Source organism: Rhodnius prolixus, unplaced genomic scaffold, assembly GCF_049639745.1.
Source record: "Rhodnius prolixus isolate KJV_2025 unplaced genomic scaffold, Rpr scaffold_1, whole genome shotgun sequence".
Taxonomy (NCBI): Eukaryota; Metazoa; Arthropoda; class Insecta; order Hemiptera; family Reduviidae; genus Rhodnius; species Rhodnius prolixus.
Window position 1 is genome coordinate 16,878,144 of NW_027411581.1, and position 7,871 is coordinate 16,886,014.

The window sequence follows — 7,871 nt, forward strand, 5'->3', positions numbered from 1 at the left end:
AGAAAGACATTTGTATAATAATTAATGCAATAACAAAATCCGTACGTCTTTTCTGAATTCTTTTCATTCAGACACTTTAATTACACATAGATGTATGATTTCATAACTCTGGATGAAATAGAACCCTGAATAAAGGATCAGTTTGGAAAGTTCTTACATTTCTACTGATGAAAAAGGTGGAAAATACAGTGTGGAAAAAATGTAATGTTTATTTAAGAAGCTACCGTTAACTTTGGACTGAATTTAATTAAACTATTAAATGTATTCAGAGTAGAATTTAGCAATTTACATTTTGTTAATAATACCTCAGATTCTTCTAAAAATACATTTTGTTAAACAAGAATAAATCTTATCAAACTAAGGGAAAGAAAAATATTTGATGCATTAAACTTGTAAATCCAATGTAAAAGCCAACTTTTCGTTTCTTAGATAGATAGATCTGCCTACAATCAGATTGTGTTTACATCTTCTAAACCATATTCTGCTTCTTTAACGAATGAAAATTTACTATTTTTTATTTGATTTCTTAATGTTGTCTATTATTCATTCTTTTATAGACCCGTCCTACCCTAAAATTGTATAAAATTTGTGCTTACGACATTGATGTGACATCTTTTCGTCCAAAGATAATTAATTTCTAGACAGAAGTTAGTCAAATTCAGTACTTCCTGCCAAATTCAGGCCGAAAACTTTCTAATCCTTAGCTACCAGGTTATAACAAAAACTCCTTCTTTACCCTCACTCCATTATTTTGCGTTATTTATAATTAGAATAATGATAGAATGCAGTCCGGTTTATATGAAATCAACAGCTTTATAAAGAACTGGAAATATGTACCTACATTGACTGCCTTAATAAAGACAACATCTGCCAACCTCATTAGAAGTCTCCAAATCTCCTACATCACTTCAAGAATGGGTTACAAATTCAAGGTCATACGACTTAAACCTAGACTAATACAAGATGTTATTGATGTCAGTGCAATAATAATTTCTCAGACTGTGGCCCATGGGATACAGTTTATTAGAAGCGAACTATCAATTCTGTAAGATAATTCAAATGTTAAAGAAATCTAAAAACAGAAAAAGAAAATCTTTGTAACGGTTTCAATTATAGTTATACGCAGTTTGCGTACTTTGGAGAATAACATAACTATATTTGAGAATTTGAAAGATCTCAATTCTATAAATGATTATAGATGATTGTGCCAAGTTTCTCTTCCCCATGATTTTTAGTTTTCTTAATTTTTGGTTTACACAAACATTCAAGTGGATTTTTTCTTAGCATTTCCAAAAAAACAATTTTGTTGCTGTTCAAATCGTTTCTTTCTTGTGATGGTTAAAAAAATTATTTAATTCTACAAAGTATTAAATTTTTGTTTTACCGGCGCATCGACGTCTGTGGCCTGTCGATGTGTAAATATTATTCAATTTAAATTTAAAAAAATTAGTCCGATAATAAGAAATACTTTCTGAAGTGGAAATAAAGAATTTCCAAAGAAGAAAGAAACGTTATAGAGGTAATTGTAACTCGAGATAATGGAAGTATTCTGAGGGATGCGTAGGTATGTAGAAGCTCATATTTATCTAAAAGTTGGAACAGTCAACGTATGTAAATTAGATGTTATGCCTTCATACATATTGGATGTTCAAATGGACATCCATTTATAAACTTCTTCAAGCTAAACTCACCTTTTTGTTCAATCTTCAACCGTTTACTAATTTTTATTCCATTCTTTTGTAAAATAGGTATAAAATATTTTATAAAATAATGTTACTCGCTTTTTCTTTATTTACTTATATTTTACAAAAGATTTTTGTTTCTGTGAATTAACAACTATGCTGGATTATCCAAACAGGGTAGACCGAATTTGAAGTTAATATTCCAAAATTAATGGAAAAATGAATATTTCTCCTCTACTTTTGAACAAAAGAATGAGATTTCTGCTTCAGTGTATTAACAAGTAAGCCTGAGGTGGAATGTAAATACAGGGTAGCTTCGAATTTGAAGTTATGATTGCAAATTAATGGAAAAATAAGGAATTCTCGTCTAGTTTAACATTAAATTCTGAGGTACAGCTTCAATGTATTAATAACTAAGTCAAAAGAGTATTGTACAGAAAGGGTCACCCAAATTTGGGATTACCAATGCAAAATTTTTCAGACGTTATTTGAAATTCAGGTTACTCTGTGTATACATTCCACATCTGACTTAGTTATTAATTCACTGAAGCAGAAATTTCTATCATTCCATTCAAACTAGAGAAGAATTCCTTATTTTTCCTTTTATTGTGCAATTGTAACTCAAAATTCAGGCAACCCTTTGTGTACAATCCACCTCTGGCTTTTTTAATAATTTACTGAAGCAAAAATCCTAATACTTCCGGCAAAACTAAACGAGAATTCTTTATTTTTCCAATAATTTTACATTCTTGACTTTATACAGGGTGAACCAGTAAGTATTGTCCATAGGCCTACTAGGTGTAGTACATCTAAAGTGGAGTTCAATGACGTATTGACAAACTTCATATTTTCCACTGTTCTTGAGTGACGTCACTTTGAATTTTTTTTCTAAAATCATTACTTTTTCCAATAAAAATGTTATTACTCAGAAAGTTTTAGTCCGAATTCGATTATGATGACACGGTTAGAAAGACAGATAAATTTTCTAAAAATTGATACTATTTTGAAGCATAAGTTATTCTCCCAACAGCCTCAATCTTCCTCCGGATGCTGGAAAAATAAAAGTAATCGAAATTTTAATTAAAATTAAGTAATTCTTGTCTAGTTTTGAACAAAAGCATTTGATTTCTGCTTCAGTATATTAATACGGGGATCGTAACTTATGGTGTAAATTTTAAGTTACAATTGCAAAATAAAAGGAAAAATATGGAATTCTCGTAAAGTTTGACTGGAAAGATTTGAGATTTCTGTTTCAGGGTTTTAATAAATAAGCCAAACGTAAATTGTACACACAAGGTAGCCCCGAATTTGAAGTTACGATTGCAAAATTAATGGAAAAAAAGGTAATTCTGGTCTGGTTTGACTGGAAAGATTGAGATTCCTACTTTATACACTTAATTACTAAACCAGAGGTGGAATGTTCAGTGTAGTCTAGAATTTGAAGCTACAATTGCAAAATAAACTTTTAGGCATTTCCATAAAACAGTGGAGATTCTTCTTTTGTGTTTTTAATGTCGTAATATTTATTTTTTTCAAGCGAGCAACGTTTTATGTCATCTTCCGATTAGTTGTCTTGAACGGAGACGGATACCGAACATGCTGAAATTGTTCCTAATTAATATTATAAACAACAAATTAAATAATTAGCTGGAAAAGCTGCGCTCTCCATGCCTCATGTTTCTTCCTACAGTTCCGTTCTTGAATAGTGCCACGATATCATGTTGTCTAGTATTTAAAAAAGATTCTTTGCCTGGGATACTTGCTGGGATGCTGGGATGTTTGTTTCGAAGGAAGGAGTCACATTGTATTGAGCGATGATACTTTCTTGCCTTCACTGAATTAGAATAATAAAAGAATTTTGAAGCAAACAAACGTTCCTAAAAGTCTCCATTAAATCAATTTCCAATGAAAGAACTTCAAACTAAAGCTCTAGGTCTTCTTGGCAGATGTTCAATAAGAAATCCTTCAAGCATAGAATTTTCTTCAAAAACTAAGAATATATTGAAATGCTCGGTAAAGTAATATGGATAACCCCCGTATAATTCAGTGAAATGACATTCTGTGGTGGACAACTTAACGGAAGGAGTTTAGAGTCTTGGGGAACTTAGGGAATCCACAATCCCTTGACCCAATTGCTTTAATAGAACGTTTGTAGGAGAATGAGTAGTGTCTCACCTTACCATGAATAAATGGACATTTGTATGACTTCAAGTAAAATTTTAAATTTTAAGCAAAAAAGCCCCTGAAATAAAATATAATTAATAAACAGTAAAACACCATAATTGAATATAATTGTTTCGTTAAATAACTCCAACATATGCTGCCAACAAATAAACAAACGACCTTCACTCTTATTACTTTAAATAATAAAACTGGCAGACTAATTTGTTTGCAATAAATATCACAGTTCAAACAGAAAATGAATTTTGTGGTTGTTTGCTTAGCATAATTTACCCATTTTTATTAGGTTAAATTTGTCATCCCAAGCTCTGAAAGTCACTTAGCTGGCGAAAATAATTTGCAAAATTTGTTTTTGGTCTAAACAGCGTTTTTGAGAGAGCACGCGTAGTAGGAACATTCTAGGAACATTCTAAGAACATTCTAAGAACATTCTAAGAACAACTAAAGGAATACCGAAAAAAAGAAAGAATACGAAATATATTTCTTGAACTTGTTCTAGAATCTAATTCGTTTGGTGAATATATTTATTTAATTTACTGTAAATAATTTTCACTTTTTTTAAATCATTTATTCAAAAAGAAAATTTTTATTTGCAGGAGTAAAAAGATCAACTACTTTTATTAGCGATTAGAGACTTTTCATTACACCGCCGGTTTTCCGACATTGTTCTCTTGTAGCTAAGAAACGAAGAAATATCAAAGAGGTTGACTCGAACTCAGGATTACCAGATACACAAACCATGAGCAAATCTCTCCAAATTATTAATAATACTATTTGCCTATTAATCATACTCGTAATTAACGATCCTGCCCTAGGCTAACTGATACCCAACACATCCTCAGGGTGACATCGTATCACCACCGATCATGAGCGTGATGTAGGCATGAGTTCTAGTGAACCAGAGTTTACCTGAGGTTTATTGTAAACCCGAATAGTTACATAATGTTTATTACCTCGACGGACTCTATGTGTTTACGTTTAGACAAGCAAAATTCCCAGAGCAATGACCGACCCCCCCCCCCCCTTACGAGCTTAAATTGCACAACAATTGTTTAATTTTTATTCAAAAAAAATTATTTAGATAGAAAATCAAACCTGTTTTTATGCGGTCCTTTTTTATGCGGTCCCTATCCACCGCACAAAAACAGGTTTGAGGGTAAATCAATTTTACTAAAAAACAAATTGAAACACCGTGGACACGTTCGAATATCACAACGGAAATTTATAATAATAAATAATTAAATTTCTCCTCATTTTTGTGTATCAAATTTCCTGAGTTAGAATATTTACAACCAAAACAAATGCATTAACGTAATTATTTCTTTTAGTTTCCTTGTCTGGCTTTCTCCGGTTACAAAGTTGACGGTCAGGGGAATTCCCTTGCTGAATAGAGAGTATGAATCGGAGGAATTCTTGGAAAAGGTACTCCAATTAAATGCTTATTAGTATCTTTATTTATTTTTTGTAATATCTATTTTTACTCGACAACCTACCACTCGGTTACGGCAATGAGCGCGTCTCAATAGTGTGGCAATTAAGCAGAATTTGCTTTAATTTGATCACAAGTTGAGTTGGCTTTATGGTTAATTTATTTGATAACATTTCATGACAAATATCTCTGGTTATTCAAAGAAGCGGTTACTACCAAACTTACTAAAACGAATGCTTAAGGCAATGGACTGCATAAGAAGATGAGATTCGTGGTAACCGAATCAGTTAAGTTTCTTGAGTCAGTTTTATGTTTTATATGATTTAATTTTTTATTAAGTCAAGCAAAAAAATAAATTAAATTCTATATAAAAGGTTCAGTACCTACAACGTAGCCTAATTGCCACACTGTTAAGACGCAGTCATCGCAGTATTAAGAGAGGTAGGTTGACGAGGTGGGTAGATTAGAATGGCTGGATAGATTAGTGAGGAAAGTTAGGGTGATCAGATTAGCCCGGAAATAAAAAGAAGAGTATCTTTGGAAACGCAGAAATGAGCATTGACGATCTTCTGCTGATTTTCGTTTGAAATAATTGATTTTGGGAATCTCTTTGTGTACGAGATTTACGTGAGAACGTTTAGCTGATCAACTCAGGTATGACCAGAAGAAGTGATATGTAGGCTGTCAGTACCTGGATATGTGATCAATGAGTAACCGTCATTCAAGTAACTGTCTCAGTTGGCTGCATATTCTGTTTAGCATTTGCCTTTTCAATAATTTGTGATGGTTAATCAACTAGCGTATTTGGTTGGGTATCGGCATATCTTGATTGTTGATCTGGGCAGTTTTGTTGTCAGTTTGAATGTAATTCGTGGGTACTCAATCGTATTTAAGTTTTATTCACCAGCGTGATCACCAATCAATCAGGTTAAGGTGTGGTACATCAAGATTGAGAGATTACCTGAAGCTCAGGTTGAGAAGTTAGTATAGCGGTATTGATCGCCAAGGTAGATATCATTGTATAAGGATAGCTAGGGAGAATTAGCTGTTTCTCTAGCACCAGTATGTAAATTACAACCGAGGAGATGGTTTCCTCTTTTATTTTAAGAGGAATGGAAAATCTTCATGACCAACAGAGTTAAACTCAACGGGAAAGATTATAATATTATAGTTTAAAAACTCCTAAAACAAAACCAGTTTTATAAACCCTAAAATTGGGCGGTTTTTTTTTAATAAAAAGACTAACAAAAATTCTTCTACAGCAAAGTAATGAAAACCCAGATAGAAGTGTATTAAAAAGAAGAAAGAAAAAAAAAAAACGTTAGTTTGGTGCAATATGCGCTTTAATAACATTTAACTTAAAACCTTGCAATATAATTTTGAAGGAGAAAAGCTTGTGCGCAATTATGAATATTCATAAAGGTACTCGGAAATAAGGTTTAACGCTTGGAAATGTTCTTGGACTTTACATGGTTTATTCATTTTTTCACTTTTCCTTTTGTTTTTATTTTGAGCAGTTTATTTTTAAGTCCTACTTTCAGATTAGCACTGTTACTCTCTAATAGAAATAGAACAAATGATAATTTTGCTTATCCACGATATTGTACCAACATTTTCAACATTTTACTGCTTTAGGAGACGAATTTGAATGAAAGTTATCTTTTGATAAGATAAGCTAATATAATTTGTTAAAACCCACCTCAAATATTTGTTGAATGACTAATTAATTTTTTAACCAACAAACTATATATCCTTAATCAACTTAATGCAATAAATTATAAAGTAATCAATTCTGGTAGAACAGTTTATATATACTCGTACATATACATACTTATAATATATTTTTTTAAAGTGGCCCTGTAAGCCATTTCTATTGCAATCCGAATGGACATCGTATAAACGGTTAACTGCTAAGTCAAATTACGAGGTGAAAAGATATTCACATATCCTGTAATGATAATCCTAATGGATTTTCTAAGAATAGGCTATCAACTTTAACCTTTATTCAATTCATGAAATTATTATATAAGCTGGAATTCTACACCTACGTATTGTTTACAATACTGTGTCATTTGCCTAAGTGAAATTTTATCCATTATAGTAAGGGTGTTTCACCTGAAATGTTTTATTTTAACTTATTTTTCCATACATTCTAGATTTTGTATTCTAACTTAAAGTAACTACCGAGTGGATTCAACCATTTTATGGCAGTTCATTTGCAGTTAATATTTATTGTTGTTCATTCTTTTTGGAGATTAATTCATAGTTTCAATGGGATTGAAAAAATAACTGTCTGTTCATGGACTGAGTGTGGACTGAGACACTCAGTCCATGAACAGACAAGACAGAAAACACACCAACCCTGAAATGTAATAGTATTACTTTCTAAACTAGCCCTGAAGGTGGCCTAGTCCCTAGGTCGAAAGCTCGGCAAAATAATTTTTTCTAGACTGAAATGGCAGTTATTTTTTCAATCCCATTGTTAATATTTATGTTGAAATGAGTTACTCCCATTAAAGGGAAGTAATCCACCATTAAGGGGTATCCGATCGACGAATTTTCTTCAGCAGTTCATCAAT